The sequence below is a fragment of the Anolis sagrei genome, chromosome 4 (assembly GCF_037176765.1).
Source record: "Anolis sagrei isolate rAnoSag1 chromosome 4, rAnoSag1.mat, whole genome shotgun sequence".
Lineage (NCBI taxonomy): Eukaryota > Metazoa > Chordata > Lepidosauria > Squamata > Dactyloidae > Anolis > Anolis sagrei.
The window spans coordinates 82,741,452-82,761,379 of NC_090024.1; the positions used below are offsets into that span (position 1 = coordinate 82,741,452).

At 46.0% G+C, this 19,928-nt stretch overlaps 1 protein-coding gene across 3 annotated transcripts in view; it reads right to left on the minus strand.

The window, feature by feature from the left end:
* The window catches only part of HIVEP1 (HIVEP zinc finger 1), a 122,010-nt gene extending 104,167 nt beyond the window's left edge, over nucleotides 1-17,843 (minus strand). The window contains exon 1 of one of the 3 annotated variants that reach the window (XM_060774817.2): nucleotides 17,660-17,843. The gene's annotated coding sequence lies outside the window, so the exon portion shown is untranslated. Of the gene's footprint in view, nucleotides 1-5,288; nucleotides 5,396-10,519; nucleotides 10,584-17,659 lie in introns of those variants that run through there. The other 2 variants (XM_060774818.2, XM_060774816.2) reach the window with 2 other exon arrangements.
* Between the last annotated feature and the right edge of the window lie 2,085 nt (nucleotides 17,844-19,928).

The following is a 19,928-nucleotide window of genomic DNA, read 5'->3' on the forward strand; positions in this document are numbered from 1 at the left end:
ACAGGGGCAACACTTTGCCCCACACCTCTGAGAATAATATCATATGACTGCAGAAAGAGTTGGAAATCCAGCTCTATCACATCTTTGCCATGGAGAAGTTGCACCTACAGTAGTTCCTACCAGCAATTCTAGAAAGAACAAGCCAACAAGTGAAACAAAGTGGAATTCATTTGTTTTATAACTTTGTGCTGGGCAAATATTTACTTAATGGTACTTTCGCCCCCTGCTTAAAACAAGTTCCCATTGTTTTGCGAAAGAAAATGAAAGAACATTCCGTCACCCACACGCCTTCTCCCATATCAATCATTCTTATATACAAATCCAGGAAAAGAGTCAATTGCGATCCACTAGTGGCCCACGCAAAACGTGTGCACTCCGTTAGACACGATGCTGGTTGGACTGGGTTGGGGACCATGTAGCTAAAGGCTAGCAATGCTCAAGTGATCAGCAAGAAAGTGAAAATGCAAAATAGAACTGCTGAGGAATTCCTTAGCTGCTGTTTTTTAAAATTAACTGGGTTTTTTTCATGTCCGGAACGACTTGAGAAACTGTAAGTCGCTTTTGGTGTGAGACAACTGGCTATCTGCAAGGATGCTGCCCAGGGAATGCCCGAATGTTTTATCATTCTATGGGAGACTGGAGCTGACAGACGGAGCTCACCCCACTCCCCAGATTCGAACCACCGATCTTTGTGATAACCAGTCAAGCTGAATAAACACTCTTTAAGAAAATAACCAGATACTGATAACTGATACTTGAGTCTAACGGACTCTCACTCTTATTAACTTCCACTCCTTTTGACACAGATCTTCAGAAATAGGGAAATAACTGCAAGCATGCTTCAGCTAACGGAGCCATGGGGAATTTATTTATTATTTATTTGTTACATTTCTATACCGCCCTTCTCAGCCCGAGGATGACTCAGGGCGGTTTACAAAACCGGCACAATTCGATGCCACAATAATATAAACAGTTAAAAGCATATAAACATCCTTAAAATTCCATAAACAATAAAATCAATAAAACGTAAAACATAATGAAGTTTCTATTTACAAAAGGGTTTCATGCCCACCCAGCTCACACATTTTGTCCTTGCTTACTGTATAGCTCTGTGGTTTCCAACCTTTGGGCCTCCAGGTGTTTTGGACTTCAGCTCCCACAGTTCCTAACAGTTGGTAAGCTGACTGGGATTTCTGGGAGTTGAAGTCTAAAACACCCGGATGACCAAAGGTTGGGAACCACTGGTCTAGCTGGAGGTGTTTTTTGTTTGTTTTGTTTTTTTTAGCAGTATCAGCATTGGGATTATGGTGAAGAAGGGGTGGTGAACAGCAGACTTTCCAATTGCAGAACCACAGCTACAATAAATAATGCAATAAAGTTTGAGATGGGGGGGGGGAATCAGAATTTGGCTTTAGTTGGCTATATCGGGCAAAGTACGCATATCTTACTGAACTCTTAATAGCAAAAGAGAAAGGTTGAATAGATCATCCTGCCTCACCAGTTCCCCAGGATGACAGCTGCAGAAAGACACAGACGCAGACGTCCCTGGAAAAGCCTTTGAGTCATCCCTAGATGGTTCTAAATGTTTTTGTTTACTTGTGTGAGGTTCAACTGACCTGGTAATTTAATTTCTTGGAGGCATATTATTATTAGTTTCTTTGAACATATTGAACTGTACTTCCCATGTTATTTCTGCTAAAGTAGCAAGGCCAGGCATGGGCAAACTTTGGCCCTCCAGATGTTTTGGACTGCAACTCCCACCATTCCTAACAGCCTCAAGCTCCCCTTCTCCAGAGCTATCTCTTCTTCTAAAATCCTACCAAAAGTTCAATTCTTCATTTGGAGGTAAATTCCCATCTTATTTTTCCAATACTTTTTCTAGAAATTTTCTCCAAATACTTTCAAAGTCTTTTATTTTACATAACCCCTTCTTTAATTTTAAGTTTGATGTTAGATTATCATTCAATGCCATTTTCCAGCCTTCTTTATACCATTCATTAATTTGTACTTTCATTTCCCTTTTCCAATATCTTGCAAATAATAATCGAGCATGTCTATTTTCCCATCCTCTTTTTCAATTGAAAGTAATATTTCTACTGGATTCCTTCTAATTTTTATATCCATAATATTTTCTAAAGGTAAAGATTTCCCCATGACATTAAGCCTAGTCATGTCCAACTCTGAAGGTTGGTGCTCATCTCCATTTCTAAGCTGAAGAGTCGGCGTTGTCTGTAGACGCCTCCAAGGTCATGTAGCCGACATGACTACATGGAGCACCGTTACCTTCCCGCTGGAATGGTACCTATTGATCTACTCACATTTGCATGTTTTCGAACTGCTAGGTTGGCAGAAGCTGGGGTTGACAGCGGGAGCTCACACCGCTCCCCAGATTCGAACCGGCATGACTGCATGGAGCGCCATTACCGTCCTGCCGAAGCAGTACCTATTGATCTACTCACATTTGCATGTTTTCGAACTGCTAGGTTGGCAGAAGCTGAGGTTGACAGCGGAAGCTCACGCCACTCCCCAGATTCGACCCTGCAACCTTTCAGTCAACAAGCTCAGCAGCTTAGCAGTTTAATCCACGGTGCAGGCATGTAGCCGGGGGGGGGGGGGTCTGCGAGGGTGGTCTGCGAGAAGACCTTACTGGTACATTATTTATACTGTTATATTTATTCATATTATGATCTGATCACTATGCTCAATATATCCCATATGCATGGGGTACTGGGATAATGATACAAAAGGTTTGCTAGGGTATATCCTCAGTCAAACTCAGTCGTCAGTCCACACCCCCCCCCCCCCCCCCCGGAATCAAAATCCTGGCTATGGGCCTGCCACTGCGCCAAGCCACCGAGGGCTCCTATTTTATATATCTATCTATATATAAATGCTCTGTTTGTTTTGAGTGTCATCATAACTCAAAAACCACTGGATGAATTGCCACTAAATTTGGCCACAAGACACCTACTAACCCAAGGAGTGACCATCACTCAAAAATTGATTTAGTCATTTGGGAGTTGTAATTGTTGGGATTTAGAGTTCACCTGCAATCCAAGAGCATTCTGAACTCCACCAACGATGGAATTGAACCAAACTTGGCACACATAACTCCCATGACCAATAGAAAACACTAGAAGGGTTTGGTGGGCATTGACATTGAGTTTGGGAGTTGTAGTTCACCTACATTCAGAGAGCATTGTGGACTCAAACAATGATGGATCTGGACCAAACCTGGCACAAATATTCCATATGCCCAAATAGGAACACAGATGGAGTTTGGGGAAAATAACATTAACATTTGGGAGTTGTAGTTGCTGGGATTTATACTTCACCTACAATCAATAAGTGTTCTGAGCCCTACGACGACATAATTGTGGCAAACTTCCCACACAGAACCTCCATGACCAACAGAAAATACTTAAGGCCTACCAACTCCCTTCACCGGGGCAACAAAACATAACCAAAGTCCTGACAAAGAGTAATACAGCCATAGATACAGATCGATATATATGATTCACACACTCACTCACTCACTCACACACACACACACACGTTTATGACAGATATAGTATCATAGATTTGAAAGGGACCCTTAAAAAAGGACAATTATATGTTGCATGTTCCAGAGTAGGCAAACTAAACAATCTCCACATCAACACTGAGAAAGAAAGAGCAAGAGATACTGTTTACCCACAAGCATCAAGACATTACATATATTAGAAACCAAAATTTTCTCATTACTTTATTAAGAACCCCCCGGTCTTGTAGTGGGTTAAACCGCTGTGCTGGCAGGACTGAAGACCGACAGGTCGCAGGTTCAAATCCGGGGAGAGCGCGAATGAGCTCCCTCTATCAGCTCCAGCTCCTCACGCGGGGACATGAGAGAAGCCTCCCACAAGGATGTTAAAACATCACAATATCCGGGCGTCCCCTGGGCGTCTCCTTCCAGACGGCTAATTCTCTCACACCAGAAGCGACTTGCAGTTTCTCAAGTTACTCCTGACATTACCAAAATTACTTTATTTTCCAGATCACCAGACTGGGCCACAGCAATGCGTGGCAGGGGATGGTTAGTTTATTTTTTTCTATTTCCGTTATAACCAATTCCCAAAAATTGTTTAGGGAGAAGCAGGAATGTAGCCCGGGGGGGGGGGGGGCTGGGGGGGCTTCAGCCCCCCCCCCCCGAAATTCTCATGGTGGTCCGCGAGAAGGCCTTACTGGTACATTATTTAAACTGTTATGTTTATTAATATCATGATCTGATCACCATGCTCAATATATCCCATATGCATGGGGGTATTGGGGTAACGATACAAAAGGTTTGCTAGGGCAGACCCTCTTTCACTCAGACTCACCCCCCCCACCAAACTCAGCCCCCCCCCCAAACAAAATTCTGGTTACGGGCCTGGGGAGAAGCCTTTAACAGCCTCACTGAACTACAAACCCCAGAATTCTGCAGAAGGCAGAAACCAGATTGAAAGTGGATTCATTCCCTAATGTGATGAAGTAGCTAAACACCTGGGGTCCCACAGGTTGAGAAGCACTGATCTATGCGGTTGAGCCTGCTCATGGGGCCATCCACGTTTGCTAGGGTTAGCAATAACTTGGCAAAGACAGTAAGGTTTCCACATTTCCCAAACGACCAGGGCCACTGGTTGATCGAGCCCAAGAACTGGCTGGTTAAGTCTCCAGCAATTAGAAAGACAGAAAGAGAGACCTGAGCACTGGTTTCCTTCCCGCTCATAATTGTGGGCTGTTTGGATCCAACCCACTGAAAAGCACATTACATAATATTTACACTTTGCAAGGAGTACTTCCGTTGGCCACCAGCAGGATTCCTCCCCCCCCCCCCCCCTCCACTCCTTTCCCCCTTTCCTTGGGAGCGCACCCCAAGGAAGAAAACAAGCCTGACACCCAGAGGTCTCCCTTTCCCGGATTTGGCTGATGTGGGGAAGGGAATGGGTCTGGAAAGAGCGCAAGGGGGGGGAGGGAGGGAGAGGGGGAAGGAAGACGCAACGAGGGCGCAGCGGCAAGGAGGGAAAAAACATGAATGGATCTGGAGGGGAGGGAGGAGCCTGGGAAAACCCCTCTGCTGCTGCTGCTGCTGCGACGACGCAGGGCTGAACAAAGCAAAGCACACACGCCAGGAGGAGGAGGAGGAAGAGGGGAGGGAGGCTGGGCCAAGAGGGAGAAGGAGAAAAGGGGGGAAAGGAAGGAGGAGGAGGGAAGGAAGGAAGGAAGGACCAGGGGATGATGCCACCCAAACCCTTTGCCCGTCTGCCTACCTTGCAGGACCTGCCAGGAAAGCTTCTCCCAATCGTTGGCCCAGACCCAGACCCCTTCCATGCTGGATCAAAGGGGACTTTGTGCCCATGGGTCGGTCCCTCCTTTGGCTGCTGGGAAGGGGAGACTCTCTCTCTCTCTTTCCCGCCCAGCCCCTCCCTCCTCCTTTCCTCCCTCCCTCCCACTCCCCCTCCCACCTGCTCGGAAGGCAGCCCAAGGCGGCGAGGAGGAGGAGGAGGAGGAGCAGCAGCAGCAGCAGCAGCAGGCAGGAGACAGCGACGCCGGCGCCTGGGTCCCTCCTCCTCCTCCTCCGCTCCCCTCCAGCGCAAGGCTGACCCTGCGCTCAACCCCATCCCCTCCCCTCCCTCCCAAGACCCACAGCCTTGTCCCCGCATATAGAGCCCTGCAAAGAAGTCCCACGCCAACGCACAGGGCACCAGCCACTCCTCACAAAGGCAGCCTGCACTGTAGGGAGTTGGGCTGGATGGTCTTCCTGGTCTCCTCCAATTCTAGGGTTCTATATAAACAGTTCACACAATGAGTCATATCCTAGAAGCTTTACAACCACCTAACACAGGCATGGGCAAACTTCAGCCCTTCGTCCAAGTGTTTTGGACTTCAAGGCAGCCTACAGACTTGGGTTGGATGGTCCTCCTGGCCTCGGCCTTCCCTCCAGGTGTTTTGGACTTCGACAGCTTGCACAGTAGGGAATTGGGCTGGATGGTCCTCCTAATCTCCTCCAACACTTCTGTATGAAGAGTTCACACAGTGAGTCATATCCTGGAAGCTTTCTAACCACCTAACACAGGTATGGGCAAACTTCAGCCCTCCCTTCATGTGTGTCGGACTTCAAGACAGCCTGCCTGCACAGTTGGGAGTTGGGCTGGATGGTCCTCCTGGCCTCCTCCAACTCTAGGATTCTATATGAAGAGTTCACACTCAATGAGTCATATCCTGGAAGCCTTCTAACCAGCTAACACAGGCATGGACAAACTTTGGACCTCCCTCCAGGTGTTTTGGACTTCAAGACAGTCTGCATAGTTGGGAGTTGGGCTCCTCCAACTCTAGGGTTCTATATAAAGAGTTCACACAATGACTCATATCCTGGAAGCTTTACAACCACCTAGCACAAGCATGGGCAAACTTTGGCCCTCTCTCCAGGTGTTTCAGACTGCAAGACAGCCTGTACAGTAGGGAATTGGACTGGATGGTCCTTCTGGCCTCCTCCAACTCTAGGGTTCTATATAAAGTGTTCACACAATGAGTCATATCCTGAAAGCTTTACAACCACCTAACACAGGCATGGGCAAACTTCAGTCCTCCCTCCAGGTGTTTTGGACGAGACAGCCTGCCTGCACAGTAGGGAGTTGGTCTGGATGGTCTTCCTGATCTCCTCCAACACTAGGGTTCTATATGGCGAAGTCACACAATGAGTCATATCCTGGAAGCTTTCTAACCACCTAACACAGACATCTGCAAAATTCAGCCCTCCCGCCAGGTGTTTTGGACTCCAACTCCCACAATTCCTAACAGCCTACAGACATCGTCCCTCCGGGTGTTTTGGATTCCAACTCCCACTCAGGCTGGTTAAGTGGCTAAGGGGTAAAAGGAAAGAGCCTGAGGCTGTTGTGGGAGATGAAGTCCAAAACACTTGGAAGGCCCAAGTTTGCCCATGCTGAACCTAACAAGTTGGGCATAGCCTTGAAGCAGCATTTCTTATCTGGGGGCCAGGACCCCTGGAGGGGTCGCCAAAGACCATCATCCTATGTTGGTCATGGGAGTTCTGTGTGGGAAATTTGGCCCAATTCTATCGTTGGTGGAGTTCAGAATGATATTTGATTGTAGGTGAACTATAAATCCCAGCAACTCCAACTCCCAAATATCAAGGTTCTATTTTCCCCAAACTCCACCAGTGTTCAATTTGGGCATATTGAGGATTTGTGCTAAGTTTGGTCCAGATCCATCATTGTTTGAGTCAACAATGCTCTCTGGATGTAGGTGAACTACAACACCAAAACTCAAGGTCAATGCCCACCAAACCCTTCCAGGATTTTCTCCTGGTCATGGGAGTTATGTGTGCTAAGTTTGGTTCAATTCCATCATTGGTGGAGTTTAGAATGCTCTTTGATTGTAGGTGTGCTATAAATTCTAGCAACTACAACTCCCAAATGACAAAATCAATTCCCCCCACCCAATCCCAACAGTATGCAAATTTGGGTGTATCAGGTATTTGTGCCAAATTTGGTCCTGTGAATGAAAATGCATCCTGCATATCAGATATTTACATTATGATTTATAACAGCAGCAAAATTACAGTTATGAAGTAGCAACGAAAATAATTGTATGGTTGGAGGTCATCACAACATGAGGAACTGTATTAAGGGTCACAGCATTAAGGAAGGTTGAAAACCACTGCCTAAAAGCAAATGTCTCAGGTCCAAGCCTCCAGGAGTTGAAGCCTGGCACAACCACTTTGGAATCACTGCTGTGGCTTTACTAATTATGGGGTTCTGAAGTATATTCTGCCTGGCAGCGGCCTTCTAGGGTTGCAAAGAGACCTTCTTCTTTCTCCCACCCTGGACATTCCACAGATATATAAACCTTACTTGCCTAGTTTCCAACAGATCCCTCAACCTCTGAGGATGTCTGCCATAGATGTTGGCAAAATGTCAGGAGGGAATGCTTCTGGAACATGGCCATAAAGCCCGGAAAACCCACAGCAACCCACAAAAGTCTTTGACAACACATCGACCTCCTTTGCCTTAGAAACCCTGCTAGGGCTAAAAAAAACCAGGCCTTGCTTCCTCCAGGACACGTGCTCTGCCACATGCCCACAGAGAGAGGCACACACGCCCCTTGGTGCCCCTGGGAAGGAAGAAGCAAGGGAAAAGCCAGCCCAAGCCACTGCTCACTCTCTCCACATGCGGAGGGCTTTCCCTTCCAAGCACCACACCCTCCGTGACTCCCAACACCATGTGGCCCAGTCAGCCTTACCTTCCATGGACACAAGGCATCGCTTGTGACATCAGCGCCACTTCCTTCTTCCAAAACAGCAACAAGAGTCATGTTTAAGTCCCAGTTTTCCTCTTCAAAACATCTCGGAAAAGTGCCCCCCCCCAAAAAAAAACAACACTTTAGCTGAACACCCACCTTCATTGGCTCCCTTTCACATGCCCTGCCAATCAGCAAGACCCTAAAAATGCCATAGAATCATGGAATAATAGAGTTGGATGAGACCACATGGGTCATCTAGACCAACCCCCTGCCATGCAGGAAAAGCACAATCAAAGTACCCCTGACAAATGGCCATCCAGCCTCCAAGGAAGGAGTTTCCACTCAAGTTCCCCTTCCTGCCATGCAGGGACACACAATCAAAGCACACCCAACAGATGGCCATCTGGTCTCCAGAGAAGGGAAAGCCATCATATTCCCAGGCAGCTCTTACCATCACAAAGTTCTTCCTAATGTTCAGGTGGAATCTCTTTGTCTGCCACTGAAATGCATTGCTCCTTAACCTAGTCAAAAGCTTACCCCTTCCCCAATGAGACATCTTTCCGATACTTAAACACAGCTCTCGTGTCCCCGCTCAAGCTTCTTTTCTCCAAGCCAAACAAAACCAGCCATTTTACATGCCATTCTGGACAATATATCTCTTGAGTTGTATTGCTTAGAATTAGTCTTTTCCCAGCAGAATCAATGGGACTCTATGACTTCCTACCATTGAGACTATACTATTGAAGCAGCCTAGAGTTGGAAGAGTCCACAAGAGCTATCCCAACCAATGGCAAACTTCGGCCCTCCGGGTGTTTTGGACTCCAACTCCCACAATTCATAACAGCCTACAAATTTCAGCCCTCCAGGTGTTTTGGACTCCAACTCCCACAATTCATAACACTTACAAAATTTGGTCCTCAGGGTGTTTTGGACTCCAGCTCCCACAATTCCTAACAGCCTACAAACTTTAGCGTTCCAGGTATTTTGGACTCCAGCTCCCACAATTTCTAACAGCCCACAAAATTCGGCCCTCCAGGTGTTTTGGACTCCAACTCCCACAATTTGTCTTCTTCCCACAAAGGCCACCCCCAAATGTTGCAGGCTGTGAAAGAGAGGCTCATGGAGAGGAACCCAATGGGTAAATAGACCCCAGAGGGCCAAAGGGGGCAGCAAGCATGGGGTGGCTGCAAACAAAGAGCATACTGGGGGAGAGCCATGATTAGACTCCAACTCCCACAATTCCTAACAGCCTACAAACTTTGGCCCTCCAAATGTTAAGCACTCCAACTCCCACAATTCCTAACAGCCTACAAATTTTGGCCCTCCAGGTGTTTTGGACTCCAACTCCCACAATTCCTAACAGCATACATATTTTGGCCCTCCAGGTGTTTTGGACTCCAACTCCCACAATTCCTAACAGCCTACAAATTTTTGGCCCTCGGGATGTTTTGGACTCCAACTCCCACAATTCCTAACAGCCTACAAAATTCGGCCCTCCGGGTGTTTTGGACTCCAACTCCCACAATTCCTAACAGCCGAATTGTGAGAATTGAAATCCAAAACACCTAGAGGGCCAAAGTTTGCTCATGCCTGAGCTATCCACTCTAACTTCATTCTGCCATGGAAGGAGATACAATCAAAGCACTCCCAACAGAAGGCCATCAGCCTGTGCTTATAGACCTCACCATACTCCCAGCTCTGACATCAGGAAGTTCCTCCTAATGTTGAGGTGCAATTCCAAACAGTCCAGCCAGGTCTTCCTGCCCACTTGAGAGGAATGGCAAAGTGGGGCAATGCACCCACCCCTCCAATAAGCCCCTTCCCACCCTTTATGGGACCCTGCATTTGCCCTCAAGCCTTCTCCCCACAAAAGCCACCCCCAAATGTTGCTGGCTGTGAAAGAGGGGTTCATAAATAGGTAAATAGACCCCAGAGGGCCAAAGGGGGCGGCAAGCATATGGTGGCTGCAAATAAAGAGCATACTGGGCATGTGAGAAGGCTTCAAAGGAGGGCTGTGGGGGTCTAGAAAGGGGAAAGTGGGGCTGGGCCGGTCTTCCCTCCCTCTGTCTCTCTCTCTCCTTGTGCTGCCTCCCCCCACCCTTTCCTTTCTTCTCCCTCTCCTCCCCCTCTCTCCCCCCCGGGGAAGCGCCTTCAGTGCTGGGGACCCGAGGGCAAAAGGAAAGGGGGGAAATCAACGATAATCAGGGGGTGAAAAAAGCCAGGCGGGGGGTTGCGTTACCTTCGCTCACTTTCTATTGCAGGAAGCGGGCCGGGTGACGTCATCGGGTCTCCCGGGCCCCGCCCCCTTCCCCCTGTCTGCCGGGGAGGGCCTGGATGGGAGGAGGGAGGGAGGGGGAGGGAGGGGTCTCCGAGGGGGTTTCCTGGCTTCCTGGCGAGGGGGAAATAAAGGGCCAGGCGCCAAAGTCCAAACTTAGGAGTTGGGGTTTTTCCTTCGCCACTCCACCCCCTTCTCCTTCTTGCACCCTTTGTCAAGGCTTCCTTCGCTCTTACAAAGGCGGGGCATTGTAAAAGAAACGTCCCGCCTTTTGGGGAATCCCTGCGGTTGCGTCCTCAGAAACCTTGGCCTCAGTTGGGACTCCACACTGGAAAACTGATGCAGTTTGACACCCCTGCTCACTGTCCTCCACACAGCCATGGAACTCAGACTATCGAGGCAGAAAACCCCACAATCTCTGCTTTGCACTGGGTTATCTGAGTCCCAATTCAAAGAATATAATGGAATCATGGGCAGAGAAGGCCGAAAACCTTGTCAAACTACAACTTCCAGGGTTGCTCCTGGACACAGCATATTGTTTGAGAGCCCAGAAATGCTGGACCACTCAAACAACTACATAGAGAAGTCTTTGAAATCCACAAACATGTGGACAATTTCAGCAGGAAGGAGAAAAAAACAGGAAAATGAAGAAAATCTGGCTAACAGTATGAAAAACTCTAAAATGAGGTCAGTAAATGAAGAGCAGCACCAAAAAAAAAAACAAAAAAAAAAAACAAACAGACAAACAAACAGGGGAATTGCAGACAAAAATCAACCAGGGCCAGCTAACATCTTCCAACAAAGGATTCCCCCAGGCAGGAAGCAACCAGGCTTTGAAGCTGCAACTTTGAAGTTGGGAGGTATTAGCTGGCCCTGATTGTTTCCTGTCTGCAATTCCCCTGGTTTTTCCGCATCTTGCTCTTTATTTATTTACCAGTATTAAAAACCTCTAAAATCAGAACAGTAAATAAAGAGCAACACTAAAAAACGGGAATTCCAGACAGGAAACCATCAGGGCCATCGAACACCTCCCAACAAAAGATTCCCCCAGGCAGGAAGCAGCCAGGCTTTGAAGCTGCAAGGCCATTCAATGCTAATCAAGCTGGCCAATTGCAACATTCACACTTGTTTCAAACAGGCAAAAGCTCTTTCCTATCCTGGACATTCCACACTTGCCTAGTTTCCAACAAAGTGTAACATGCACAGATATCTATAACAACAAACATAGAAAACTGTAAATTGCAAATCACAATAAACGTAACATGGGAACAGTAACTAGACGGATTAGTAATTATTTATAAATGAAAGGTTGCTTATCAATATACTATAAACACAAAGAAACTTAAACTTCCAGAATAACAATTTCTGTATTCCAGGAGATTCTTCATTAGTTCATAACGTCAGGAATAGTTATGTATTGATGAAGAATCTCCTGCAACATAGAAATTGCCATTTTGGAAGCTGAAATTTTATTGTATTCTAAAAATATTGACAAGCAACTTTTCATTTAACAATAATTGAGTTACTATTCCTTTTTTCCAAATTATAATCCAGCCCTCCAACATTTTGATGGACTGTGACCTGGCCCTCTGTTTAAAAAGTTTGAGGACGCCTGGTCTAAAGCATCATACAATGTTTAAGAACATGCAAATGTGAGATCAATAGGTACCACTTCGGCAGGAAGGTAACGGCAATCTATGCAGTCATGCTGGCCACATGACCTTGGAGGCATCTACGGACAATGCCGGCTCTTCAGCTTAGAAATGGAGATGAGCACCACCACCCCCCCCCCCCCCGAGTCGGATACGACTAGACTTAGTGTCAAGGGGAAACCTTTACCTTTTTAATGTGATCTTACCATAGGGTTATCTGAGACTAAGGGTGTGACTTGTCTTAGGTCACCTAGTGTTTTTTCATGGCCAAGTGGGGATTTGAATCCAGAATCCTAAAGCATTGGAAATATTGTGAAGATAACAATAATAATAATAATAATCTTTATATTCCACAGCAGATACGTTATCTGTGTGATGCCTATATCCCAGGCATGGGCAAACTTGGGCCCTCCGGGTGTTTTGGACTTCAACTCCCATAATTCCTAACAGCCTACCGGAAGGCCCACGTTTGCCCATGCCTGCTATATCTGGATTGATGCTGGCACCAAAGAAAAAAAGACCAAACTGTGAAGCTGGATCAAACAAAGCCAGCTGACCTAGAAACCAACTTCATGGTATGGGGCCATTATAAAAATACCACATCAAAAGTAAATAGTGTGTAATCCACACAGAGAAATTAGAGTTATTGTAGACCACAAAACCGAATGCCATTTGATATAGTTATATACTTTCTATGATCAGCAATGGCCTGCTTCATGAGAGTATCAAATACAAAGTGGTGAGGGTGGGGGGGGGGGGGTGGTTCTGAGAAATGAGATGGCCTTCTGTTGTTTTCAGTACTTAATTCACTCACAACTATACGCTAAAATCCTAGGTGCTTCACAGAATACCTCAACTGAGTAAAAATCAAAGTATTATGTAGTCCTATATTTATTATTGTTGTTTTTGAGTTGTAACTAACATGTTTATTGTTTTGCTTTGCCTTATGTATTATGATTAGTTTTTTTGATTTGTTGTTTGGACTTAATTTTTTTGTGTGATTACTATTATTTATTCTGTTCTTCCTTGTTGTAAGCTGCCCTGGGTCTCCTTGGGGAGAGGGGGCGTGATATAAATAAAGCATTATTATTATTATTATTATTATTATTATTATTATTATTATTAAAACAACAAGATGAGTCCACAGCAGACACTCTGCTGGCTGTTGTATTGGATCACACGTCAGACAATTCCCAAGTGTCTAGGACTGTGTGATGTATCACCGAATAATGTGTGCAGATCCCAGTAAGGTGGCCTTTTGCAGCTGGCAGATGGTAATCTTTTCAGCGCCAATTGTGTTTAAGTGCAGGCCAAGGTCTTTAGGCACTGCACCCAGTGTGCCGATCATTATTATTATTATTATTATTATTATTATTATTATTATTATTATATTGGGTTGCTGGGAGTTTTCCGGGCTTTATGTCCATGTCCCATTCTTGCCTGACATTTCGCCCACATCTATGGCAGGCATCCTCAAAGGTTGTGAGATCTATTGGAAACTATGCAATTGGAGTTTGTATATCTGTGGAATGTCCAGGGTGAGAGAAAGAACTCTTGTCTGTTTCAGGCAAGTGCAAATATTACAATTGGCCAGCTTGATTAGCATTGAATGGCCTTGCAGCTTCAAAGCCTGGCTGTTTCCTGTCAGGTGGGAATTCTTTGTTGGGAGTTATTAGCTGGCCCTGATTGTTTCCTGTCTGCAATTTCCCTGTTTTTTTTTTCCATGTCTTGCTCTTTATTTATTTACCAGTATTTAAAAAAAACCCTCTAAAATCAGGACAGTAAATAAAGAGCAACACTAAAAAAACAGGGGCATTCCAGACAGGAAATCATCAGGGCCACCTTCCAACAAAGGATTCCCCCAGGCAGGAAGCAGCCAGGCTTTGAAGCTGCAAGACCATTCAATGGTAATAATTGATAAATGATTAATAAAGAAATAATAATGCTGCCCTACAACTCCTACAACAACCTTCATGGCCACACAACCTTGAAGCGAGAGTACTTCAGTGGCCTAACTGCCCGGCCATAGCAACACCTATTGAATGACTCCTTGTTTCAATTGTATTTACATCAAGACCAGAATGTACTCCAAATAAAAAAGTGCACACGTCTGAAACAATTATATCCTGTAAGCCGCTCTGAGTCCCCTTTGGGGTGAGAGGTGCAGCATATAAATGTAGTAAATAAATAAAAAAAATAATCAAACTGGCGAACTGCAACATTCACACTTGCCTCAAATAGACAAGAGATCTTTCTCCCACCCTGGACTGATATATAAACCCCTCTTGCCTAGTTTCCAGCAAACCTCATAACCTCTGGGGATGCTTGCCATAGATGTGGGCAAAATGTCAGAAGAGAATGCTTCTGGAACATGGCCATACAGCTCAGAACACTCACAACAACCCAGTGATTCCAGCCATGGAAGCCTTTAACAACACATTATTAGATACTGTTTTTGGAAATCTAGCAGCCGTTCTGTATCAGCCAATGTAATCCCATCTCTCTCACACAGCGCAATTCTATATATGTTTACCCAATTATTTTTATTTTAAAAAAAACAATGGGGTAACCTTGCACAAGTCACACTCTCTCGGCCTCAGAGGCAATCACCCTCTGAACGAATCTTGCCAAGGAAATGCTGTTATAGATTTTTCTCAAGGTCACCATAGATGGGAAATGAAAACGTACCAAAACAAACCAGGTAAAAACCTTTTGCTCTCCCAGGCAATCTAAGAAGTGTGCACATGCTTCATATCTTTGGTCATCTATCCTGTGGCTGAGTTTACATGCTGAAGTTTGTTATTATCTCCTCCACATTTTATCTGGTGTACACCTCGCTTGGAAGATAAAATGTGGAGGAGACAATAACAAGGTCTCCAAGACACCTTTCTTTGTAACTATTTGCAAATTGTATGATTTGCAGGGTTGGCAGTAGTGAGGCAGAAGCTGAATGCAGGTTGAATCTCTCCTTATTGAAAACCGGGACCAGAAGTATTTTGGATTTCCCCCAGATTTTGGAATATTTGTCTGTACATATTAGACATCTTGGTGACAAGAATCTAGTCTAAAACATATTTTGTTTGTGCTTCATATGCACCTTATATGCATTTTCTGGAGGTAATTTTATGCACAATATTTTAAATAATTTTGTGCACGAAATGTTTGTGTACATTGAGCCTTATGCACACAGAGAGGTTCTTTAGGCTTGTTCTTAAGTTGAATGTGTATTTAAGTCAAAACAGGTACATTGTAAAGTATAACTCCAGCCATATATAGATAGATAGATATGTAGATAGATAGATAGGTAGGTAGATGATAGATAGATAGATAGATAGATAGATAGATAGATAGATAGATAGATCTCAGAGGCTGTGAAATCTGTTGGAAACTAGACAAGTGAAGTTTATATATCTGTAGAATAATGTCCAGGATGAGAGAAAGAACTTTTGTCAGTTTGAGGCAAGTGAGAATATTGCAACTGGCCACCTTGATTAGCAATTAATAGCCTTGCAGTTTCAAGGTCTGCCTGCTTCCTATCTGGGGGAATCCTTTGGGGGGGGGGGTGTTAGCTGGCCCTGATTGATTCATACATGGAATTCCCCTGTTTTTTGAATGTTGCTCTTTATTTACTGTCCTGATTTTAGCTTTTTGTTAATACTGGTAGCCAGATTTTGTCCATTTTCATGGTTTCCTCCTTTCTGTTGAAATTGTCCACATACTTGTGGATTTCAAAGGATTCTCTGTGTCGTCTGACATGATGTTCGAGTGGTCCAGCATTTCTGGGCTCTCAAACAATATGCTGTGTCCAGGAGCAACCCTGGAAGTTGTAGTTTGACAAGGCCTTCGGCCTTTTCTGCTTCGTCAAACTCCAAGCTCCCACATCAATGGCAGGCATCCTGAGAGGTAAAAAGGATCCCCAGTGGCACAATGGGGGCTCCTTTTGTGCTGGTAGGACTGGTCGGAGGCTCGAATCCAGGGAGAGCGCGGATGAGCTCCCTCTGGCAGCTCCAGCTCCAGCTCCCCATGCGGGGACATGAGAGAAGCCTCCCACAAGGATGGCAAAACATCAAAACATCCGGGCATCCCCTGGGCGACGTCCTTGCAGACAGCCACTTCTCTCACACCAGAAGCGACTTGCACTTTCTCAAGTCGCTCCTGATATGAAAAAAAAAATCATCTGAAGGAGAGGAAAGCCCTATATAGATATAATTATATACACACACACATATATATAGGATTTGCAAAGACTTGCAAACATGTGAGGTGAAAATTCATAGATAAAATTATTTTTATATATAATAAACACACACAAAAATATACAGATATATAGGTGCCTCTAGATATTTATCAATATCTATATCTATATAGGATTTGCAGAGACTTGCAAACATGTGAGGGGAAAATCCATATAAAAATAATACATATATATATGGATATGGAGCCCCCGGTGGCGTAGTGGGTTTAACCACTGAGCTGTTGAACTTGCGGACCCAAAGGTCACCGGTTCGAATCCGGGGAGCGGGGTAAGCTTCTGCTGTTAGCACCAGCTTCTGCCAACCGAGCAGTTCGAAAACATGCAAATGTGAGTAGATCAATAGGTACTGCTTCGGTGGGAAGGTAACAGCGCTCCATGCAGTCATGCCGGTTCAAATCTGGGGAGCAGTGTGAGCTCCCGCTGTTAACCCCAGCTTCTGCCAACCCAGCAGTTCGAAAACATGGAAATGTGAGTAGATCAATAGGTACCACTCCAGCGGGAAGGTAACAGCGCTCCATGCAGTCATGCTGGCCACATGACCTTGGAGGTGTCTGTGGACAACGCCGGCTCTTCAACTTAGAAATGGAGATGAGTCGGACACGACTAGACTTAATGTCTGGGGAAAATCTTTACCTTTACTATAGATATGGCTATATTGCCTCTGATCCCAGATTATGTCTTTATCCTGGATTATCTGGCAGTGTAGCCCAGGCCTGGGTAAACTTCGGCCCTCCAGGTGTTTTGGACTTCAACTCCCACAATTGAACTCATATAATCCAGTTCAAAGCAGATAACCCAGGATGGTGTAGAGCAGAGCAGAAGGGGCCTCCAAGAGGTTCACTCAAGGGAAGACGAAATAGCATGGGACTCCATTGGGGAGTTAGGGTGGGGGGCGTTTCCAAAGGCGCCCGTCGGAGCCCCCCCTGCAGAGGCCCTGCCATGCCCGGCGCTGGAGCTGCTGCTGCTGCTGACGCGGAGATCCCGGAGGTTCCTCCTCGCCTGGCGGGTCATGCAGGCTGTGCGCTCCCCGCCTCCGCCTCCTCCCCCCCCTCCCCTTCCTTCCTCTGCCGCTCTGGCTGGGTTTTCCCGTCCCCTCCTCCTCCTCCCCTCCCTCCCAGCAGAAGAGGGTCTCCCCCCCCCCCCCCCCCTCTGCCTTGCCTTCCCTAGGGCCGCCCTGACTGTCCTGCTACTACTTACCTTTCCTGGTGGCCCCCGAAGTTTGGAGAGAGAGCCGCCGAGGGAGAACCCCTTGCCCCCCCGCCTCCTTCCCTCCTTCTAGTGGTGAGAAGTGGGCGGGGAGGAAGAGGGGGAGGAGCCCAAGGCAGGCAGGCAAGGCTGGATCGGCTTGGCTTCGCTTTCGCTCTCTTTCTCTTCCTCTCTCTGGCGCCCTGCTCCTCCGGGCTGCGCCAAAGGGGGGCCCGGCTCCCGGGCTGCCATTGGTCGAGGCGCCGTCACCCTCAACCAATTAGATGGAAGGGTCTGACCAAAGAGGTCTGACCCTGGCCCTAAGGGACCAGGATGGAGTCATTCTGAGCCTTAGCACCATTATTGTACCCATCCAGTTGGAAGCATGCCTTTAAAACTCCTGTCTTGTCTGTGTCAGTTGTGGAAGTTGAAGTTCAAAACACCTGGAGGGCCCATTGCCCATGCCTAGACTCAACTGTGTGGATCATAATAAATTGTGGCAAGTTCTTGGTGGTATGGGCATACCACCAAGAACCTGTCTGAACATATTCTCCCCTATGAACCATCTAGGTTGTTAAGATCATCTGGAGGGGCCCTGCTCTCGGTCCCACCGGCCTCTCAGGCGCATCTGGTGGGGACGTGGGACAGGGCCTTCTCGGTGGTGGCCCTTCGACTCTGGAACTCTCTCCCACTGGAGATCAGAACTGCCCCCTCCATTCTGTCGTTCAGAAAACGGGTGAAAACCTGGCTATGGGGTTTGGCTTTCGACGAGTGAATCAATATTTCTGTGATCGGATAGATGACGATGAATGATGGGCTACGAATTCACTATGACGACTGACCATTGTTATTATGTGATTGCATTTTGCTGTTATAACATTTTAATTGAATATGTTATATGATGTTTTTAATGATTGTTTTGTGATTTTATTGTTGGAAACTGGCCCGAGTCCCCCGATAGAAGGGAGAAGACCGGTATACAAAATTGCTAAATAAATAAATAAATCGCCTTATTCCTGAGGAATCTGTATAAGGACCAAGTAGCAACAGTCAGAACTGACCACGGAACAACAGACTGGTTCAAGATTGGGAAAGGGTCGTATACTCTCTCCCAATCTATTCAACTTGTATGCAGAAAACATGCGATGTATGGGGCTTGACAAATGCAAGGCTGGGGTGAAAATTGCTGGAAGAAACATTAACAACCTTAGATATGTAGATGACACTACTTTGATGGCCGAAAGTGAGGAGGAGCTGAGGAGCCTTCTAATCAAGGTGAAAGAAGAAAGCGCAAAAGCTGGGTTGCAGTTAAACATTTTTAAAAAACCCCAAGATTATGGCAACTGAGCCCCCAGTGGCACAGTGGGTTAAAGCCCTGTGCTGGCAGGACTGAAGACCAACAGGTTGCAGGTTCAAATCCGGGGAGAAGCGGTTGAGCTCCCTCTATCAGCTCCAGCTCCTTATGCGGGGACATGAGAGAAGCCTCCCACAAGGATGATAAAACATCAAAAATCATCCGGGCGTCCCCTGGGCAACGTCCTTGCAGACGGCCAATTCTCTCACAACAGGATGCTCCTGACACGACAAAAAAAAAATGGCAATAAGAATTATTGACAACTGGGAAATAGAGGGAGAAAATGTGGAGGCCGTGACAGACTTTGTATTTCTAGGTGCAAAGATTACTGCAGACTGTAGCCAGGAAATCAGAAGACGCTTACTTCTTGGGAGGAGAGCAATGTCCAGTCTTGATAAAATAGTGAAGAGTAGAGACATCACACTGGCAACAAAGATCTGCATAGTTAAAGCAATGGTATTCCCCATAGTAACCTACGGATGTGAGAGCTGGATCTTAGGGAAGGCTGAGCGAAGGAAGATAGATGCTTTTGAACTGTGGTGTTGGAGGAAAGTTCTGAGAGTGCCTTGGACCGCGAGAAGATCCAACCAGTCCATACATCAGGAAATAAAGCCCGACTGCTCATTGGAGGGAATAATAATAATAATAATAATAATAATAATACTTTATTTATACCCCACTACTATCTCCCAAGGGACTCAGTGTAGCTTACATGAGGCCGAGCCCACAACACATCAATCACAAAGCAATAACAACAAATAATACAAAGCAATAAAGTAAAACTCATAACAAAAAAACAATAAACATTAACAATAACACAGCGACAGTTAAAACCTATGGCTGGGCCAGGTGCAATAATTAAAATTTAAAGATAATGCCGAGCATGAACAGATGAATATGAACTAGGATAGAGTTTTCAGAGAGGGA